The sequence below is a fragment of the Heterodontus francisci genome, chromosome 36, assembly GCF_036365525.1.
Source record: "Heterodontus francisci isolate sHetFra1 chromosome 36, sHetFra1.hap1, whole genome shotgun sequence".
In the NCBI taxonomy this organism is placed as follows: Eukaryota; Metazoa; Chordata; class Chondrichthyes; order Heterodontiformes; family Heterodontidae; genus Heterodontus; species Heterodontus francisci.
Genome location: NC_090406.1, coordinates 18291451 through 18314730, shown reverse-complemented (window position 1 = coordinate 18314730; position 23280 = coordinate 18291451). Strand labels below are relative to the sequence as shown.

General features: G+C 44.8%; 1 long non-coding RNA gene across 1 annotated transcript in view; it reads left to right on the top strand.

Moving 5' to 3' along the window:
• Window positions 1-579: 579 nt before the first annotated feature.
• Window positions 580-23280, top strand: part of LOC137351362 (uncharacterized) — a 37876-nt gene continuing 15175 nt past the window's right edge. Inside the window, exon 1 of the long non-coding RNA XR_010969490.1 lies at window positions 580-701. This is a non-coding gene — a long non-coding RNA (uncharacterized lncRNA). The remainder of the gene's footprint in view (window positions 702-23280) is intronic.

Below are 23280 nucleotides of genomic sequence, written 5' to 3'. Positions count from 1 at the left end.
TGTTTGTTTGTACTGTGCACCTCCGCATGTGAGCAATGCATTTCATTTGAATATTGTTGATGGTCACTGACTGTGACTGATCAGCCTGCAGCCAGTTAGAGTAAACAGCATCCATTATCCACCTCCACATTCATCGCTGGCATGTGATTATCATCCCAATTAGCAACTTCCTGTTGCTCCACATCACCAACAAACAAAACAGGGCCTTGAAATGTCAAAAGGGAAATTGGAAACTTAAAATTCAGGAACAAAGACATGACACAGGATTGAAGTGAAAATGGGTCATCGCCCACCAACAGAAATCAGCTTCACACAACGCGCTCTGCTTTGCTGCTAGTCAGGCCAAGGCTGGAAGGTTTTTGCACCGAGGTGTCAAGGTCACTCCTTGATGCTGATATTACTGTTAGTCAGCCTCCATCCTGACCAGATAGCATGTCATTTTGAGAAGTAACGGCTAACTTACGGTAATGTTAATAGTGAAGGACGAGAATTCCTCACAACTGACAATTCTAACCAGTACATTGTAATGACTCTTTGACCTTTTATCTCTTATTTTGCAGAGCTCCTTTTGCACACATGCACGTATCACTTTCCTGTATGTGTCAAATTTTACCACAGGCTAAACTTTGAAGTAAAAAGAACAAGCTGAACACTTGCCCTCATTTGAGTGCTCTGCCCACGGCCTTTTGGGCTTCATTCAGGTAAGTCTTTTCCAAAATAAAAACAGGGTTAACGGGCTGAATTTTACCAGCCATCTAGGAACGAGCTGGGAGGCAGGGTGTTGGACAGGGGGTGGGTGTCCGTAAAATGGGGAGGGAAGGAGGTGGAGTGCCCAGCATCTTCCTGCCGCCATGCCATCTTGCCTGCAGCAGGTAAGGTAGCGGACAGTCCTCCCACCAAGAAGCCAGTTGAGCCACTTAAGTGCCCAATTAAGGGCCTCTTCCCACTGCCACTGGCATTTTACCAGTGGCTGGTGGGCCCTCTGCTACACGAGGAAGCTATCAGGTGAACGGGGCTCGGTGGCAATGGCGCCACCTGCCCTCACCAAAACCCCCACACCCACCCCTCTCGTCCGGGCCTGGCTGACTGGCCCCAGCCTTCCTGACCCCAGTTGCCTGGTTGGGAGTGCACTGTCCTTCCAAGGCATCCTTGTCTTTCAGGTGCAGACCCAGCAGTGGCCACTGCTCCCTGTGGTGCCGCTGAGACTGCTAAGCTGCCAACCCACCGATTGACCAGCAGCTCCTGAGGGCAGCTGGCCATCATTAATAGGGACGGCAGCCCTGAAAGCAACAAATTGGTTACCTGCCCCCACTAATATGAAGCTCTAGGTCATATAAACATACGAATTAAGAGCAGGAGTAGGCCACTCGTCTCCTCAAGCCTGCTCCATTACTCAATAAGATCATGGCTAATATGATTATAACCTCAATTCCACATTCCCACTTACTGCCGATAACCTTTCACCCCCTTGCTTATCAAGAATCTGTCTACGTCTGCCTTAAAAATATTCAAAGACTCTGCTTCCACCACCTTTTGAGGAAGAGAGTTCCAAAAACTCACGACCCTCTGAGAGAAAAAATTTCTCCTCATCTCTGTCATAAGGCGACCCCTTATATTTAAACAGACCTCTAGTTCTAAATTCTCCCACAAGAGGAAGCATCCTTTCCACATTCGCCCTGTCAAGACCCCTCAGGATCTTATATGTTCCAATCAAGTCGCCTTTTACTCTTCTAAGCTCCAGCAGATACAAGCCTAGCCTGTCCAACCTTTCCTCATAAGACAACCGGCCCATTCCAGCTATTAGTCTAGTAAACCTTCTTTGAACTACTTCCAACGCATTTACATCCTTCCTTTAAATAGGAGACCAATACTGTACACAATATTCCAGATGTGGTCTCACCAATGTCCTGTATAACTGAAGTATAACTTCTGTATTCAATTCCCCTCGCAATAAACAATAACATTCTATGAGCTTTCCTAATTACGTGCTGTACCTGCATTCTAACCTTTTGCAATTCATGCACTAGGACACCCAGATCCCTCTGCATCTCAGAGCTTTGCAATCTCTCACCATTTAGATAATATGCTTCATTTTTATTCTTCCTGACAAAATGGACCATTTCACATTTTCCCACATTATACTCCATTTGCCAGATCTTTGCCCACTCACTTAACCTATCTATATCCCTTTGTAGCCTCCTTATGTCCTCTTTACAACTTACTTTTCTACCTATCTTTGTATCATCAACAAATTTAGCAACCATACCTTCGGTCCCTTCATCCATGTCATTTATATAAATTGTAAAAAGGTTGAGGCCCCAGCACTGATCCCTGTGGCACACTACTCGTTACATTTTGCCAAACAGAAAATTACCCATTTATGCCTGCTCTTTGTTTCCTGTTAGCTAGCCAATCTTCTATCCATGCCAGTATCATCCCCTATATCATGAGCTTTTATTTTTCACAATAACCTTTGATGTAGCACTTTATCACATGCCTTCTGAGAATCTAAGTACAGTACATCCACTGGTTCCCCTTTATCCACAGCAAATGTTTATTCTTCAAAGAACTCCAATAAATTGGTTCGACATGATTTCCCTTTCACAAAACCATGTTGACTCTGCCTGATTACCTTGAATATCTCTAAGTGCCTTGCTATAACATCTTTAATAATAGCTTCAACATTTTCCCTATGACAAATGTTAAGCTAACTGGCCTGTAGTTTCCTGCTTTCTGTCTCCCTCCCTTTTTGAATAGAGGAGTTACATTTGCTATTTTCCAATTTAATGGAACCTTCCCCGAATCTAGGGAATTTTGAAAAATTAAAACCAACGCATCAACTATCTCACTAGCCACTTCCTTTAAGACCCTAGGATGAAGTTTCTCAGGACTCAAGGCCTTGCCAGCCTGCAGTTCCAACAATTTGCTCAGTACCACTTCCTGATGATTGTAATATACTTGAGTTGCTCCCTCCCTTCCATTTCCTGATTTCTAGCTACATTTCGGATGTTACTTGTATCCTATATAGTGAAGACTGATGCAAAATACCTTTTCAATTCATCTGCCATCTCCTTATTTTCCATTATTAATTTCCCAGACTCACTTTCTATAGGACCAACGCTCACTTTGTTAACTTTTCTTTTTTAAATATCTATAGAAACTCTTACTATCTGTTTCTATATTTCTAGCTAGCTTTCTCTTGTTTTTCCCTCCATATCAATCTTTTAGTCATTCTTTGCTGTTTTTTAATATTCTGTCCAATCTTCTGACCTGCCAGCCATCTTTGCACAATTATATGCTTTTTCTTTAAGTTTGATACTATCTTTAAGTTTTTTAGTGAATCACGGATGGTGGATCCTCCCCTTGGAATTTTTCTTTCTCATTGGAATGTATATATTTCATATATTCTGAAATATCTCCTTAAATGTCTGCCACTGCACCTCTATTGACCTATCCCTTAATCTGATTTCCCAGTTCACTTTAGCTAGTTCTGTTTTCATGCCCTCATAATTGCCCTTATTTAAGTTTAAAATATTAGTCTTGGACCCACTCTTCTCTCCCTCAATCTGAGCGTAAAATGCAATCATATTATGATCGCTGCTGCCTAGGGGTGCTTTCATTATGAGGTCATTAATTAATCCTAGATTGTTGCACAATATCAGGTTTAGTATAGCCTGCTCTCTGGTTGGCTCCAGAATGTGCTGTTCTAAGAAACTATCCTGAAAACATTCTATGAACTCCTCATCTAGGCTACTTTTGCCCATCTGATTTTTCCAGTCTATATGTAGACTAAAAGCCCCAATATTATCGCCATACTTTTCTGACAAGCTCCCATTATTTCTTCCTTTATACCTCGTCCGACCATGTCGTTACTGTTAGGGGACCTGTAGACGACTTCAAGTGACGTCTTGCCTTTATCATTTCTCATCTCTACCCAAACAGCTTCTACATCCTGGTTTCCTGAACTTAGGTCATCCCTCTCTATTGTGCCAATACCATCATTAATTAACAGAGCTACCCCTCCACCTTTTCCTAGCTTCCTGTGCTTCCTAAATGTCATGTACCCTTCAATATTCAGGTCTTAATCTATGTCATCCTGCAGCCATGTCTCTGTAATGGCTATCAGATCATACTGATTTATTTGTATTTGTGCTATCAGTTCATCTGTTTTGTTTCGAATGCTACGCGCATTCAGATACGGAGCCTTTGGTTTTGTCTTTTTATTATTTTTGTAACCTCTGCCTTACCTGCTGATTTACTCTTAGCTTGTACTCTCTGTCCCTTCCTGTCATGGCCTGTTTATCATTTTCCATATTAATACCTTTCTCTCTTGATTTGTCTCTACTCTTTAATTTACCACATCTTCCAAATTTGATCCCTTGCCTGCACTGTTTACTTTAAAACCCTCTCTACTTCCTTATTTTTGAAGCTCACTGGAACACTGGTCCCAGCATTGTTCAGATGTAACTATCCCAATGGTACAACTCCCACTTTCCCCAGTACTGGTGCCAGTGCCCCATGAAACAGAACCCACTTCTATCACACCAGTCTTTCAGCCACACATCCATTTCTCTAATTTTATTTGCCCTATGCCAATTTGCACATGGCTCAGGTAATAATCCAGAAATGATTACCTTTGAGGTTCTGCTTTCTAACTTGGTGCCTAGCTTCTCATACTGACTATGCAGAACCTCTTTCCTTGTCCTGCCTATTTTGTTGGTACCTACATGGACCATGATGACTGGATCCTCCCCCTCCCACTTTAAGTTCCTCTCCAGCCCTGAGCAGATGCCCTGAACCCTGACACTGGGCAGGTGACACAGCCGCTGGACTCTCACTCTTTGCCGCTGAGGATAGTGTCAATCCCCCTCACTGTACTGTCCCCTACTACCACTACACTCCTTTTTGCTCCGCCCGCTTGAACGGCTTCCTGTACCATGGTGCCATGGCCAGTCTGCTCATCCACCCCGCAGACCTCGCTTTTGTCCACACAGCTTGCAACCACTTCAAATCTGTTTGACAATTGCAAAGTCTGAGGCTCCTCCACTACTGTCTGCTTGGTCCCTTTACCTGCCTCACTCATGGTCACACCCTCCTGTCCCTCACCGCTGACCAAAACAGACGACCCTATTCTAAGGGATGTGACTGTCTTCTGGTACAAAGTGTCCAGGTATCTCTCCCCATCCCTGATGTTGCGCAGTGTCCGCAGTTTGGCTTCCAGATCAATAATCCTGATCCGGAATTCCTCTTGCTGCTTACACTTTCTGCAGACGTGTTTGTCCTGGATCGCATTGTCATCCAGGAGATCCCACATTCCACAGCTGTAACACAACACCTGTCCTGCCGTTGTTACTTATGTTATTTAGTTAATTTAATTTAATTACTCTCTTAAATTACTTAGAATAATTCCTAGGTGTACTGCAATTTAATATGCTTATTAAATGCTAGTACCTCCTACAACTAAGAGTTATACATTTCTTAATTACACAGATATGTGTTTTAGGTATTTATTTTAAAATTTTAGTTCTTTTTATTTATAGATCTTCCCAACCAACCTGCTCCTTCCATTGCACTAAAGAAAGAACCAAATACTGGAGGGTGGAAAAAGTAGAAAAAAGGAGCACCTCCTCCCCACTTCACTGAACTCCCCACTCACCAAATTTGTATCTGCACACTCTGCTCACAATCTGCATGCTGCTTGCAAGCTGCACCCAAACCTCTGTATTTATAGTTTATCTGAAGCTGAAACTGCAGCAACCAGATTGGACTGGTTAGGTACTAAACTAGTCAGCTGCTCTGCAGTACAGCTTGTTAATCACTGTCTAAGGCTAGAAGAAACTTTACTTTATTAACTTACGCGCTTGTGCAGATCAGCAACAAAGTGAAAAATGGAAGTTAAGTTAACTGATGGTCGGGTCGGGCGCGGGAAAAAATGGAAGGACTCGGGCTGGGTCGGGCTTGGGTCGGATGTGATTCTGTCGGACTTGGGTCAGGTTTTTCTTTGCAGACCCGAGCAGGCCTTTAGCGTGAGGTGTGTACCCAAATGTCAGAGTTACCTGCGGCACTGTGGAGTCATGGGATGAGAATGGAGGAGTCCATTCATCCCATGAGCTCCACAATGTCTCAGTACTTTGAACGCATGAGGTCGTCCATTGAGAGAGTGGCCAACCTCATGAAGAGCCATATGCAGCATCACTCAGAGTGGATGCAGCCGGAGCAGCGCACTGACATACATGGAATACATGCCACATTTGGTGGCATTGACTGATCAGTGGCATAAATGGCGCAATGAGGCATGGAATGTATTCCAGTTGCACCTTAGTGATGCCTCCAGTGATCAAGGGCCCGATAAAAGACATGAGGAGTCATCAGATGGTGATGTGGGAGCTACACCTTATGGGGAACATCAACATCATCTGCCCCGACGGCCCCTCTGACAGGCAAAGCATCTGTGGCAGAGACTGCTTCTGCAATGCTGCCAGTGCAGAACCTTTGGAGGTGCTCTCTCCACCCCCACCTTCACGTTGAGGCTGACCACCAAAGGAATCTCAGTCGCAGACAGGCACTAGTGAGCAGTCTGCCTCCACTTCAACCTCAGCTACAGCAGGACCATCTCATAGGAGTGGCCGTGAGCTCAGACCACCCCATCGATCATGACACTTTATGGGTCACATGGGTATTTCTGATGCAAATAATAGCGACATGTTAAGCAATAAAGCACTGGGAAAGTTGTTGCACTAAGGCTGACCTGTGTGTTTCCATTTCATGTTCGCAAAATGCAGGAGAATGGGATGTGAGAGTTGGCAAAGCGATGGAGTGTGCTGGTGAAGATTGTGTAAGGTGGAGAATCTGGAGCCTTCCTGCCATCCGTCCTCACCCCTTCACCCTCTGTCGTCCAGGGGTCTGCCGCTGCTCCATCAGATGCTGCTCCTCATCGCTGATATGAACAAACTCAGAGAAGCATGATCCTATTTCCTCTAATGCCCTTCCTTTGTTGGCAATGGAATGTGGGGCTGACTTTTACACCACCTGATACAGCGGAATGGTGGCGGGGATGGTGTAAAATGAAGCGGAAGGCTCCAGGAGCCCTTCCCGACCTGCTCCCGCCTCCGCCGCCACTTTCTGCAGGGTGGCGGCAGTGAAAAATGGCCCGCCTGCCCCAGGCCACTTAATGGCCACTTAAGGGTCTTCTCCTGTCTCCATGCAGATTTTATGCGTGGCAAACGGGCGTCCTAGACAAAGGCAGGCGGCTCTCTAACGTCCTGGCAGGGGGTCCTCATGATGGGCACCCTGTGCCTGATGGAGGGGTGCCCCCTCTATCCCAACCACCCCCAACACCCAATATGCCCCACATCCCCCCAACCAACCACACTTGTCTCGCCGGGGCCCGACCAATTACCCCCAGCGAGGCAACCAAAACGTACCTGCCTTCCAGGCTCCCCGGCAACTTTACTTTCAGCTGGGCTGTAGTCCCAGCGGTAGCCACCGCTCCTGGTGGCACTACTGGGTCTAGGAGCTGCCGGCCCACTGATTGGCTGGCAGCTCCATTAGGCGGAACTTCCTATCTCACGCAGGTGGATGTCCCACTTCAGAACAATTGAAGCCCGGGGACCTGCAAAATACAGGTCGAATCTCCAGCCGAGGCAGAAGCAGGTCTACCACTGACTTCTTAGTTGGTGGCTGGCTCCCGTCCACCTATGGTTAAATTCCGGTAGTGGAGTCTTCTGGAACAACCCCACCACCACCCCCCACACCACAGCAGCCCCCCGTCCCCGTCAAGAATCCATGAGACCCATTAGTAGAAGGACCTGTCGCCCCAACATATTATTAACTTATCCAGTGTTTTAGGAGTGTTGTGTTTCCTACTTTCTCTCCTTTACTTCCTGTCTTAAAGGTAGCAATTCATTCCAGAAATGATTACAACAACATATATTTATATTGAGCATTTAACGTAATAAAACATCCCAAGGTTCTTCACAGGAGGATTATAAAACAAAATAATACGTCAAGGCACTTAAGGAGATATTAGGTCAGATGACCAAAAGCTTGGCCAAAGAGGTCAGTTTTCAGAAACGTCTTAAAAGGAGAAAAGCGAGGAGGAGAGGTGTAGGGAGGGAATTCCAGAGCCTTGGGCCTAGGCTACTGAAGGCACGGCCATCAACGGTGATTAAAATCAGGGATGCTCATGAGGCCAGAATTAAATGAGCGCAGATATCTCAGAGGGTTGTGGGACTGGGGGAGATTATAGAGACAGGGAGGGGTGAAGCTATGGAGGAATTTGAAAACATGGATGGGAATTTTGAAATCAAGACGTTGCTTGACTGGAAGCTAATGTAGGTTAGCAAGCAAAGGGGTGATAGGTGAATGGGATTTGGTGTGAGTTAAGACCTGGACAGTAGGTTTGGATGACCTCAAGTTTATGGAGGGTAGAATGAGTTATCTGCAAACTAAGTTGAAATTACTGATGGAATACAATCACCTCTTCACCTTCACTCTGCCAGTTTCCTTCCCACAATTTTCTGCTACATGCTTACAGTGGGCAAAACACCTCGTTGTTGGCAAGGACTCAGGAAATCCACCCTTAAAAGTTTACTCACAACTGAGGTAAGGCTAACTGCCCAGTAATTTCCTGGCTTATCCCTTTCCCCTTTCTTGAACAGAGATGCAGTATTTGCCAGTCTCCGATCTTTGACACTATTTCTATTTCCAAAGATTTTTTGGAAAATTTTGGTTAGTGCTTCCTCAATCTGCTTTAGTATTCTGGGAGGCAAACTGTCTGGGTTTGGTTACTTTTTTTTTCACTTTTAGTCCCATTACTGTTTTTAGTACAGTGTCCTTTTGATGATCTCCAGGAGTGGCTTTGCACATCTTCCTCAGGTACTAGTACAGTCCCACTTTAACCTTCCTTTATAAACACGGAGGTGAAATATTTATCCAGCAGTTGTGTTTTCTTTTCCACTAACTTTCTCATCTCCACATCTTTCTCAAAGGTGTTGACTCCTTGCTGAGGTACTGCTCCATGACTATTAGTCATCCTTCAATACCTCATCCCCATGCCCCTTATTGATATGTGGGCCTTGATAGTGAATTTTGGAAGGCAATTTGACTGGGGAGGGGGAAGGGAAGGATGCCTGACACCAGTCATGGTTTGGTGTCGGGTTTAGTTTGATAACGCTCCTGTGAAATGGCTTGGGACGTTTTACTATGTTAAATTTAAGGGGCAGAGGGAGCTGAGTGTGCATGTGCATAGATTTTTGAAGGTGGCACGACACATTGAAAGAGTGGTCAGCAAAGATTATGGGATCTTGAGTACAAAAGTAGGGACGTTATGCTGAACCTTTACAAAGCTCTGGTTAGGCCACAACAAGAGTATTGCATTCAGTTTTAGTCACCACACTTTAGGAAGGTTGTAAGTGTCCATGAGATGGTGCAGAGGAGATTTACCAGAATAATTCCAGTGTTGAGGGATTTTAGCTACAAGGTTAGGTTGGAAAAGCCAGTGTTGCTCTCCTTGGAGCAAAGGAGATTAATGGGAGATTTGATAGAGGTGTACAAAATTATGACAGGTTTGGATGAGATAGAGAAAGAAAAGCTGTTCCCATTAGCTGATGGTACAAGGACTAGGGGACACAGATTTAAGGTTTTGGGTCAAAGATGCAGAGGGAATGTGAGAAAAAACATCTTTTACACAGTGAGTGTAATGACCTGGAACTTGCTGCTGTCTATGAGGGTAGTGGAAGCAGAGATAATCCATGATTTCAAAATGAAATTGGATGGGCACTTGAAGGCAATAAGCGTACAAGACTATGGGGATAGAACAGGGGAATGGGACTGACTAGATTGTTCTGCGGAGAGCTGGCATGGAATTAGTGAGCCAAATGGCCTCCTTCTGTGCTGTAAATGACTGTGACTCTATAAAGGTGCCATATAAATGCAAGTTGTGGTTGAACTATGGTATGTGACAGGGAACATCAGATTATAAATCTGGCACATAAGAAGTTCGCAAGAAATTTGCAACCGGGGGTGCAAATATGGATTTGGGAACCAACTGAGGAATTTACACCACTCCAGTTTACACTAGAGTAGATGAAAAACCAGCATTGGGAGCGTAGGCAACTAAACAGTGTATCCTGTAACTTCTGATGTTAATTTAATTTAACGGTCAAACTGAGGTAGGTTCTGTGTGACTTGCTGCATGTGAGGAAAATGATCCATCTGCAAAGGTAACTTTCAATTGTTTTTAGATGCAGATGTGCAGGTCTTACTCTGTTGACTTTAATCCCAAGTACAAACAACAGTACCTACAGGGAAGCAATGGCATAGTAAAACCATGAAAACCTGGGTGTCATTGGATTAGATGTCCTGCTCCAGCAAACTAAGCAGTGGGAGAGGCAATCTCGACAGTAATTGGATTTTGCAGTGAAGGCTAACAGCACTGCACAGAATGGCACTGAGTGGAAATGCGACAAGGGCCGGAGTGGCACATGGATGTCATTTTCCCAAGACATTTAAAAAAAAAAGTACATTCTTAGGATGTGGGCATCACTGGCAAAGCTGGCATTTATTGGCTATTCCTAGTTGCCCTTGAGAAGGTGGTGGTGGGCCTACTTCTTGAACCCCTGCAGTCTGTGTGGTGAGGTTACTCTTTCTGTGTTGTTAGTGCGGGGTTCCAGGATTTTGACTATGAAAGAATGGCAATATGTGTAACTTGGAAGGGAAGTGCTGGTGTTCCCCTGCACCTGCTGTCGTTGTCCTTGTAGTTGAAAGTGTTGCAGGTTTGGGAGGTGCTCTTAAAGAACTAAAGTAAGGCAAGTTAAAAACTTCCTAAGTGATGGTTATTCTGAAGTGAGATTTGTGGAATGCAGGTCAAATTTTGTTTCCTGCTGGTCTATCTGATGCACTTTTCACAGTCTGCAGCAGTGATACTGACCAAAAACAGCAAATATACTTGTAAATCACTGTTATAAATCACACCATATGTTTATAGGTTGTTTTGTTATTTAATGATGCAGTATTTTATCAAGGCAACACTGAAGTGTTAGATTCATTGCAGTCAAATACAGGGCTGTGCTTTGGGTGACAGTCTAATCTGGAGCCCTGTTCCCAGGCCTCTATGAGGGCCACTGCAGAACCAAGCAGCAGGAGATGTAAATTAATGAGGAGGAATTAGTGATCAATTATCACCCCTCTTTTGGGGATAGAAACAGTCAGCTTTCCATCAGCAATACAGTTGCAATGAAGAAACTTGTCATTTGGGAAATTATGAGCGCAAATTGCATGTTACGTGGTCTATTTTAACCTTTGAGTGCCTGAATGGTGGTGAAGAGGCCGCCCCACCCCCACGAGTTCTGAGTTCCTCATTTAAATATAGCAGGCAGGTTGCCAAACAGGCATCTCAGTGAAGCTCATCTGATTGAAGCCTAAATGATCAGGCCAGTGCACCCACTAGCAACACACACCATGCATGGTCATCGTCGGCTGTCCCTCGATTCAAGGATGATGTCTACTCAAGGTCGCTAGTTTCTGCCATGGGTCTTCAAGTGACTGAACGGGCCGATTCTCGACCCACAGATCTGAGAGCACATGGGGCAGGACGTCCCACGAAGTAGTGGGATCCGGAATGCAGGATTTGCTTCCTTTTCTTTCCTTCTCTGCTGCCACTCTGCCTCATCATTAAGGTGTTTGGACTCAAAGCATGATGCAGCTTGATGGACAAGTTGTTGCCATTTTGAACAATTGGAAGCCAGCTCCTCCCAGTCATTCTTGTCAATGATGCCGCACTTCAAAGAGAGCGTCAGAGTGTCTTTGAAGCATTTTCTTTGTCCTCCCCTGGAATGCTGGCCAGTTGAGAGTTGAGAAAACAGGACCTGGCTGGGGAGACAGTTTTCAGCCATCCGGACACAGTGTCCAGTCCATTGAAGTTGGTTTTGCAGGAGTTTTGCCTGAATACTTGTGGAGCTGGCATCAAGAAGGACACTAGAGTTTGTTCGATGGTCCACCCATTGAATCCGGAGGATGTGGCAGAGGCATTGTTGATGGAATTTCTCCAGTGCTCTTATATGTCGCTGATACACAGTCCAGGTCTCACTGCAGTACAGGAATGTGATGACAACAACTATTCTGTATTTTTTTTTTTATTTCCAAAATATACTTTATTCATAAACATCTGTAAAAATTACATTGCCAAACAGTTTCCAAACAGCACCAAAAAATACAAACATTGCAAGGGATATCAGTTTCCTTCAATACTCTCATGAGTTTCTTCCCAACCCTTCCGTTTCACAATTGTCATGTCAATTACAGTTTTACATTTACAGCAATTGAGAATATTAACGATACAGTTTGAGGGGTTTCCCAGTGATCCAGCCCCTCAGTTCAGCTTGGTGGGGGAACCTTACACTGTGGTCTTTCCCCATTGAGCCTTTGCTGCGGCTGCCCCAAGCTTTAGTGCGTCCCTCAGCACGTAGTCCTGGACCTTGGAATGTGCCAGTCTGCAACATTCGGTGGTGGACAACTCTTTGCGCTGGAAGACCAGCAAGTTTCGGGCAGACCAAAGGGCGTCTTTCACCGAATTGATAGTCCTCCAGCAGCAGTTGATGTTTGTCTCGGTGTGCGTCCCTGGGAACAGCCCGTAGAGCACAGACTCCTGTGTTACAGAGCTGCTTGGGATGAACCTTGACAAAAACCACTGCATCTCTTTCCACACCTGCTTTGCAAAGGAACATTCCAGGAGGAGGTGGGCGACCGTCTCTTCCCCACCACAGCCAACGCGGGGGCACTGTGCGGAGGGGGCGAGATTTCGGGTGTGCATGAAGGATCTGACGGGGAGGGCCCTTCTCACCACCAGCCAAGCTACGTCTTGGTGCTTGTTTGAAAGTTCTGGTGATGAGGCATTCCGCCAAATGACTTTGACGGTCTGCTCGGGGAACCATCCGACAGGATCCACCGTTTCCTTTTCCCGTAGGGCCTTGAGGACATTCCGTGCAGACCACTGCCCGATGGACCGGTGGTCAAAGGTGTTTCCCTGCAGAAACTGCTCCACGAAGGATAAGTGGTACGGAACCGCCCAACTGCACGGAGCGTTCCGCGGCAATGTGACCAGGCCCATCCTTCGCAACACTGGGGACAGATAGAACCTCAGCACGTAGTGACACTTGGAGTTTGCGTACTGGGGATCTACACACAGCTTGATGCAGCCGCACACGAAAGTGGTCATCAGGATGAGGGCCGCGTTGGGTACATTTTTCCCGCCCTTGTCCAGAGATTTGAACATCGTGTCCCTCCGGACCCGGTCCATTTTACGTCCCCAGACGAAGCGGAAAATGGCTCGGGTGACTGCCACGGCGCAGGAGTGGGGTATGGGCCAGACCTGCGCCACGTAGAGCAACAACGTGAGCGCCACGCACCTGATGACCAGGTTCTTACCCACAATGGAGAGAGATCGCTGCCCCCACATGCCCAACTTTTGTCGTACCTTGGCTACTCGCTCCTCCCATGTTTTGGTGCACGCCCCGGCCCTTCCGAACCATATCCCCAGCACCTTCAGGTAATCTGACCTGACGGTGAAGGGGACAAAGGATCGGTCCGCCCAGTTGCCAAAGAACATGGCCTCGCTCTTGCCGTGGTTAACTTTGGCTCCCGAGGCCAGTTCGAACTGGTGGCAGATGCTCATCAGTCTGCGCACGGACAGCGGATCCGAGCAGAAAACGGTGACGTCATCCATGTACAGGGAGGTTTTGACCTGAGTGCCTCCGCTGCCTGGGATTGTCACCCCTCTTATGCTCGCATCCTTCCTAATAGACTCAGCAAAGGGTTCAATACAGCAAACAAACAAGACCGGGGACAGAGGACAGCCCTGTCTGACTCCAGATTTGATCGGGAAACTTTCAGATTCCCACCCGTTGATTGAGACTGCGCTACTGATGTTTGTGTAGAGCAGTTGGATCCAATTGCAGATTCCCTCCCCAAACCCCATTTTGGAAAGCACGTCCATCATGTAGGTGTGCGATATCCTGTCAAAAGCCTTCTCCTGGTCCAGGCTGATGAGGCAGGTGTCCACCCTCCTGTCCCGTACGTAGGCGATCGTATCCCTGAGTAGCGCGAGACTATCAGAGATCTTCCTGCCAGGTACAGTACAGGTCTGATCGGGGTGAATCACCAACTCCAGAGCAGACTTGACTCGACTGGCTACGACTTTGGACAGAATCTTGTAATCAACATTAAGCAGTGAGATGGGCCGCCAATTTCTGATTTCTGCCCTCTCCCCCTTCTACTTGTAAATGAGGGTGATGATGCCTTTTCTCATGGATTCTGACATGCTGCCGGCCAGGAGCATACTCTCGTATACTTCCAGCAGGTCCGGGCCGACCCAGTCCCACAGGGCTGAGTACAACTCGACCGGTAAGCCGTCGCTCCCGGGAGTTTTACTCGTCTCGAAAGACTCGACGGCCTTTGTCAGCTCGTCCAGAGTTAGCGGCTTGTCCAGTCTCTCCCTCCTGCTGTCATCTAAGACCTCGGTGATAGATGACAGGAAGGACTGGGAGGCTCTGCTGTCTGTAGGCTTCGCGTCATACAGCCCAGCATAAAAGGATTTGCTGATCCTTAGTATGTCGGACTGCGAAGACGTTACCGAGCCATCTTCTTCTTTCAGGCTGCTGATAACAGAGCTCTCTCTGTGTACCTTTTGGAAGAAATAATGCGAGCACGTCTCATCCTGCTCGATGGAGCGGACTCTGGACAGGAAGATGATCTTGGAGGCCTCCTTGGCAAAAAGCGAGGCCTGCTGGCTCTTCACCTCTTGGAGGTCCTCCTTGACCTCGACCCCCATTGACTGCAACCGGAGTAGATTTTGCATAATTTTCTGGAGTCGGGACAGTTCCCTCTGTCTCTCTCTCGCCTTCTGAACACCTTTGTGGATGAAGAACCTCTTGATGTTCTCCTTAATCGCTTCCCACCAGTGAACTGGAGACTCAAAGAGGGGTTTCACGGTCCTCCAACCTTTGTAATCCCTTTTGAGTTCCTCAACGTTCTCTGGGGTCAGCAGTGTCGCATTGAGCTTCCACGTCCCTCTGCCAACCTGCTGGTCGTCCTGTAAGTGACAGTCGGCCAGTAAGAGGCAGTGGTCGGAGAAGAACACCGGCTTGACGTTGGTGGATCTGACCGTGACAGCACGGGACACAAACAGGAAGTCAATCCTGGAACGGGCAGACCCGTCCGATCTTGACCATGTGTATCTGCGCTGCGCTCCGTCTGCAGGTTTGCTGAAGACGTCGTGCAGTTTGGCATCTTTAACTGTTTCTATTAGGAATCTGGACGTAGCGTCCAGTTTGCTGTCGTCACTGCCGGATCGTCCAGCCGCATCGATGATGCAGTTGAAGTCACCGCCTAGGATGACCGGCCTATTCTGTATGCTAGACTTTTGTTGACTTGCAGAGGTCTTGCATGGTAGTGAAATGACCAACTGAGCCGTTAGGGAAATCGCACAGAGAGTCATTTTAACATCCCTGTGACATATTGGGCGGGGAAGGTCAACATGGGGGGGTGGGGGGACGGGGACGGGGTGCTTACAGTTTAACTGCAGTGGGTTTGGAGTCAGCTGAGTAACCTGCTCTGGAGAGGCAGATGAGTGTAATTAAAGTATTTAAATGAGGCTCTGTGCCTCACATTCTCTCAGTGATTTGCATTTGATGCCTGCGGGCTGAGTTTCCCAGGTTCGGGAAATCAGGCAATTGAACAAGGTGGGAGCTGTCAGATCCAGCAGCCAAGTAATCTCGCCCATCCCTGTTCCCCTTCTCCCTCCCTCTCTTCCCCTAAACAAACCAGTCGCAGTCCCTTCACCTCCCCCACCACCGCATGATCTCTCTGAATTCCCCCTACACATCTAAGCTTGATGACCATATGATGAGAGATTTATAATAGCACATTCATTGCACACAGTCATGTCTGTGATGGTTCATAGTGTGAAGGTACATCAGTAAGATATAGTAGTTGGATCAGCACGTGATAAATCATCTGATATGTTCCAAAGCAAGCAAAAGCAGAAAAATGTGGTTTGTGGTGTGACTGTCAACATGCAGTTGCTATTACTCACTCAAGAAATTTCTGGAATGTTGGCTTTTTTGTTTTTAATCGCTGTACAGAGGCGCAAGGGGACAGCCAACTGTGCAACAGCCCCAACAAACAAATTTCTCTGCAGCACCTGTGGAAGAGCCTGTCACTCCAGAATTGGCCTTTATAGCCACTCCAGGCGCTGCTTCACAAACCACTGACCACCTCCAGGCGCGTATCCATTGTCTCTCGAGATAAGGAGGCCCAAAAGAAAGAAAGAACTTCCCTTTGCAATATTCAGAGATTAGTAATAAACTAACCAGCAGAAACATATGTTGGTGGATTAAGGAAGTGCTAAACATCAGCAGTTCTGCTTGATAATTGTCCGTCTAGCACATGTAGAACTGCTTAGTCAGACATCCAGTTACATCCATGAGAATCCGTCGTCACCATCCCCTCACTCAGCCTACAATCAGGCCCCGGGGTTATTTTCTTTTTCTCTTCTTTAAAAGTGACAGACTCTAATGATGGATTTACAAGTATAATATCAGTGGGAAGCAGTTCTGGTTTAACCACATTGCTAATTTTTTTGTGTGTAAATCAAGTCATAAACTGACTCCGAAGTGATGTGAAGTGACACTACCTGCTACCCATTCAAATATCTCTGAGCCTTATTAATATGAAAATATAAATCACACCCTTTCCCACCACCCCCCCCCCCTCCCAGTCATCTCCTTTCTAATGAGAAGAGTCCCAGTAAACAAGTATCTTCCACCTATTGATGACTTTTTATCAGGAATAATTTCCTGATCTTGGTTCATTTGAACACATTCCTCTCAGTTCTACTCTCACACTTTAATTTACAGCAACATATTGTGTTAATTTTTTTTGTGCTCTTAGTAATCTTATTTACCTCTGTCATGCTACCTCTCAGACATCTTTCTAGGCTAAAAGATCAAGTGTATCCCGTCTTTTCTTATAATTTAGGCCAATGTCATTGGTAATCAGTCTCATGACTCTTCTCTTCACTGCCTCCAGTGCTGGAATGTTACTTGTTTTTTGGTGACCAGAAATGGATTCAGTACTCAAGGTACTCAAGAGCACCATACGGTTTGATCATTTCCTACTCTGACTTAAATTCTACTGTTTCGGCTGCATTATTCAACATCTTATTGGCTCTGTTGATTGCTGGTCTGTATTGGTCGGGCATGTTTAGCGTGGAATTTTCTAAGATATCTAGGTTTCTTTCAGCTTCATCCTTAGCTGTTGCAATACCATTCATGGAGTACATGTACATGGAGCAAATCTCAACTGCCATTGTTTTCATTTGTTTCGTGGGATATAGGCATCACTGGTAAGACCAGCAGTTGTTGCCCATCCTTTCCCTTGATCATGTGATGGTGAGCTGCCTTCTTGAATCTCCGCAGTCCAGCTGGTGTGGGTATATCTGGTTCTGCCCGTTAAAATATGTTGTCCAACTCATTCCATATTCTTTGCCTTCTCCAATTGCACTGCACTTCCTAGTTTGGTATCATCTGTAAAATTGACCATTTTGTATTGTGCTTCCACATCTAGGACATTCATGTAAATTATAAACAGTAGCAGTCACTGAACTCTGAGATCCCCCACTCAGTACTCTCCCCCACTCTGATATGAATCATCTAATAAATACTGATTGTTTCCTACCCTTCAACCAGTTTCTTATCCATTCCCAGTGTTTATCGTGAATGCCTACAGCTTTGAGTTTAATTAATAGCCTTTCATGTGGAACTTCATCAAAAGCTTATGCAGGTGTGTTTCTGCATTTTATTTTCCAGTCTCTGTCATTTTAGTAACTTTTCTCTGCACCTTTACGAGCATAAACTATATTTTTTAATAGCGTTCTAAAACTGCACATAATACTCCAGGTATGGCCTGACCAATGTTAAAAATGATCTTTCTGAGTTATACAGATCAGAACACCTGGTCCATGTTGAGTTATCTGATCTTATCCAGACTAGCAGTGGGAAGGTGTAATTGGCTTTAACATCTTGGGTTGATGGAGGAGTAAAATTGGCTGTGCGTTGCAATAGTAAAAGATTATCCAGTGGCCCCTGCTAAAAGTACAAGTGCATTGATGTCTGGTTTTGACTGGAATGGACTTAGGTGTGATGGCTGCTATTGTCAAATAGCCTGCCAATGCTGACCAAATCTCACACTTGCAGCTGAATAAAGGCCAGCTTGTGCAATGTACTGAAGGATGGCTGGTGTCTGTGGAATTGTATCACTGTTTTAAGTAAAGGAGGAGTAAGGGGGAAAGAGGATTATTTGCCATATTTCCCATAACAGCAGAGTTAGTGGTGATAGAAATAGAGCTTGTGTGGCAAATGAAAAAGGAGCAAATGGTGCACAGGAGCGGGATTTGAGTTATAAAACTACTGTTGCATTGGATTCACATTGATCCTGGTTTACGCTGCTGGCAGTTTGACTTTGCCAGACTAAACATGGCACAAAGGAATGCTTTTTTTTTTCTTGATGAACAATAAGTTGTACTTTAAGGGCATGGATATATAACCAATAGAGTTCTGCCATTATTTTCAATGCTTTTTTAATTCATGTGATGCAGGCATCACTGGCCAAGCCAGCATTTATTGCCCATTCCTAATTAGCCTTGTGAAGGTAGCAGTGAACTGCATTCCTGACACTAGGCCATTTCAGAGGGCAGTTAAGAGTCAACCACAAGGATGTGGGTTTGGAGTCACATATAGGCCAGAACCAGATAAGGATGGTAGATTTCCTTCCCTAAAGTTTGACATTAGTGAATTAGATGGGCTTTTACAACTACTGGATTGTTACAGGGTCACCATTCCAGATTTATTTAATTAACTGAATTTAAATTCCCCAGTTGCCATGGTGTGATTTGAACTATGTCTCTGGGCCATTAGTCCAGCCTGCTGGATTACTAATCCCTTAACACAACCACCATACTACTGTTCCCATTATCCCTACCTCCAGACAATGCAAACAATGACAAATATTGTTAAACTTCAACAGAGGTGAAGAGACTTGGCCTTTGAGCTCCTGGTTACAGATCTTTGTATCAAAATCCCAAAACTGCATTTCTGTTTATTGCATTCTCACTACCATACAGATGGCTTGTTATAGTGGAAAGTCGCACCTCATTCATAGAAATTGTTGACATACGTCACAACAGAACTTGTCTTTAATTTACCAAAGGAAACTGTGTGGAGCAGGGCTAAGAGCCTGATACTTATTGCTATAGGTTAACACAAAGGAAGCACATATGCATGCATATGAAGGGAGCCCACATACTGCTATTAACCAGGAAGTCAATTTTTACAATTTCTTTACTGCATTCAAAAGATAAATTACACTATAAGTTGCACCCTTCGGACTTACGGAACACACACAGCGAGTTCAGTGCATGGTTTTAATCTAGACAGCCTCAGTGTTGCAGAAAATAGGCCTTCAGGGGATCGTAGTCAAGTCAGATCCAACATCCCCTTCCTCATTCTTCAGCGTAGCTTTTCTCAGTGTGAGAGTGAGCTAGCTGCAGCTCAGGTTATCTCCATGTTATGGGCAGGATTTTCACAGCGCTGGGGTGGTGGGCTGGGAGGCAGGGGTGGCCAGGAAATTGGCGGGGAGCCGCGTTGGGATGGCTCTCCAACACATTCCCACTGCCGGGGAAATTTCCCAGCGACGGGACTGAAGGTGGAGCGGCTGTCTGCCAATTTAAATAATTAACTTAGGCTCGATTCCTCGGGGCTGCCAACTTTTTTGTCCCATTTTGGGGTCCTGAAGCCTGTGATAAAATCCTGCCCTATGTGTCAATCTGAGACAACCTAGCACACGTTGTAAATGTAGACGACCATGCAGCCTCATTTCTGCTGAAATCAGGCAGAATCCTGGAGGAAAACTCCCCCTTAAGTTAAAGAAATTCTGCTCTGTATAATGCACTAAGTTCAAAAATAACTGCTGACTTTATGCTTCAGGGTTGCCAATCAAACATTTATCATTGCTATCTTGAGGGCGTGAATTATTTTTCTTTTAAGGATAGCTCTCTGTTCTGTCCCTTTCAAGTTGCATCTCCTACGATCTTTGCTGAGAGTTTAAAGAAACTTAGTGACATAAATTACCCTTGCTGCATACTCTTATGTATCTTCACCACTCTGTCTGATCATTGCATACTGATGCCCCAAAATAAGCGAATGCTTACATTTATATGATGTTTTATGTCTCTCAGAAATGTTCCAAAGTATTTCACCTGCAATGAAGCACCTTAAAGAACAGTGATTGTTGTTATGTGGATGAATAAATTTTGTGTGTAGCAAGGTGTAGCAAGATGGCAGGATCCCCAAAGACACATTGTACAGCGAGCTCGCCACTGGTATCAGACCCACCGGCCGTCCATGTCTCCGTTATAAAGACGTCTGCAAACGCGACATGAAATCGTGTGACATTGATCACAAGTCGTGGGAGTCAGTTGCCAGCATTCGCCAGAGCTGGCGGGCAGCCATAAAGACAGGGCTAAATTGTGGCGAGTCGAAGAGACTTAGTAGTTGGCAGGAAAAAAGACAGAGGCGCAAGGGGAGAGCCAACTGTGCAACAGCCCCAACAAACAAATTTCTCTGCAGCACCTGTGGAAGAGCCTGTCACTCCAGAATTGGCCTTTATAGCCACTCCAGGCGCTGCTTCACAAACCACTGACCACCTCCAGGCGCGTATCCATTGTCTCTCGAGATAAGGAGGCCCAAAAGAAAAAGAAAGAAAAAAGAAAGAAGTAGCAAGGTCTACCAGTAATGATGAATGACTATGCAATCTACCTTAGGTAGTGATAGTAGCGGGAAAGATGCTGGCCAGGACCCGGATTAATCAATATTCTGTGATCATTAGCATCGACTTGAACCATCAGAACAAGCAACCTTGCAGCCTTGGTTTAATCTCCCTGAAGGATGCAGCACTCCCTCAGTATGCAATGAAATATTAGCCTAGATTGTGCACTCATGTCCTGGAGTGGGGCATCAAACCACAGCCTTCAAGGTTTACAACCTCTCTAAAGCTCATAAAAGAGCCATATAAACGCTTAGAAAACCTATAAATAGTAGTGTATCAAATAGCTTCAGGTGGTTGACCAAATCAAATGTTTTAGCATAATCAATAAACAATAAGAATTCTTTCTTATAATGGCAGGCAGTTTTTTTTTATTCTGTTGCCAAAGTGACTGATTAAGCTTATAATTCTTAACTGCTACATTTCAGAATATCATTAACCTTGTACAATGCCACAAATTCCTGTTTATTGGAATCTTTTGGCTGAATGGCAGAGTTGGTGGAGTAATATCACAACTATTTCACTATAAGCCTTTGATGATCGCTGCACAAATACCTTCTGGACTTGGGGCTTTCTTGAAATTCAACTTTTATAATATGCTTCCTTACTTCTTCTAGGATTGGAAATCTGTTCTGATTGTTGTCCCTTAGTCATTGGTCTTCAGAACAAATCCTTCCTGTATTTAAAGCCTCTGTTCTGTCATGTGAGAACATGACTTGGTATTCGCCATCAAACTCACCTAAATAACTCAATAACTTATAGGATAAGCTCACTGAGCCATCAGGGCAGTTTGTAACTACATATTACTAAACTAAGGCTTGATAAAATGAAATTCAAAAGCAACATTGAAAGAAAACAAAACCACTGGGCATCTTCGGACCTGATTTCAAGGCTGTACATGTGAATGGGTTTTGAATGAGTCAACATTGGGTTCTAATAGCATTTTACTCTGAATAATAATGATTGAGTGGTAAAGGTCACAGCAGAACAAATACTAAATAAGTTATGATGTCAGAGCACAATGATAATTGTTTTTTGTCGATCATTTGATTAATGAAACAGATCATTCATTTGATTACTTGTATACTTTAACTCATTGAACTAATGACTCATTGAACAAGATTGTACCTAATTGGTTAATGGGATTGTGTACCAATATGATCTTTGCTGAGTTAACTGATAAAGCTTATCTTGGAACATTTACACAGTTTGGGAAACTTTTCATGACTTTACACAATGCCACTTCGCTTATTTTTCTTAGGGATTTTTTTTTCTATCAAATAATGTTGGCAAATTGAACCCTCTTCCAAAAGTAATTTCCTCCTATTTTCTCATCAGCTTTCAATCTTCTCAAGCGTCAATTCCTTGCTGAACTACAGTTCCTTGGTCACCAGTTGTCCCCTGTTACCTTGACCATACAGTCATTATTCAAGCATCAATTTTGACATTGAGTTTTGATATGCTATTGGCCAAACTCAGTGCAACTCTCACCTAATGTTATCAAAACAAACATTTCCAACAGGTGATAAAGGAGTGAAAACACTAGATCATTTTTCTCTTACTATCAGAGGGCAGCTGAGGTCAATTGTAACCCCCTTTCTGCCAGTCCAGGTTAGTTTAGAGAGTTCAGCACAGACAGGGGATTAAAAATTGGAATTTTCCTAATCTGTAAGGTCCAACAACTCATTAACAACTCAGTGGACTTACTCAATGAACTCCTAGTAGTTTTTTTTTTAAACAATAAGTTTAAGCAGAGGATGTTCTGAGCCAGGAATGCTCAGGTTAGGTACATTACAGTGCATGCTTTTACTTAATCCTTTGGGATTATTTGCAAGAAAGTCAAAGTCAAACTGTAAAATGCTCTGATCAGACTATGCCTTGAATGTATTGTCCAATCCCAGCCACTGAAACACAAAGGAATGACATCAAGTCACAAAGGAGAGATACCGAAAAACTGACCCCCAGTCTCAGAGGTTTCAGTTATGAGGAAAGACTGGAGAAATGTGGATTTTTCCATCCTAAAACAAGATGCTTGAGATGTCATCTTCGAGTTATACACAGTTGTAAATGGTATGAGAAAGATAAATTCAGAAATAGTTCTGTTAAACTAGTGGAACAATATCAGGGAATTTTTCCTAGAAAGAATGACCAACACATGGAATCAACTCCCAGCTGGAGTAGTGGAAGCAAAAACCCTGGACCAATCAGATGGTGCGGTGTGGTTACTTCAGGGTCTTCCTGATTGGCTAAGGCACAATGGTATAATTATCTTTTGATCTTATGTAATGATGTTCCAGGTGAGGTTAACCTTTTAAAGAAAAAAAATATTATTTTACAGCAGTCCCCTTACAAAGGTAACTTCACAATGAGGCTCCTAGCAGTTGTTTTTCAGCACTTATTGAT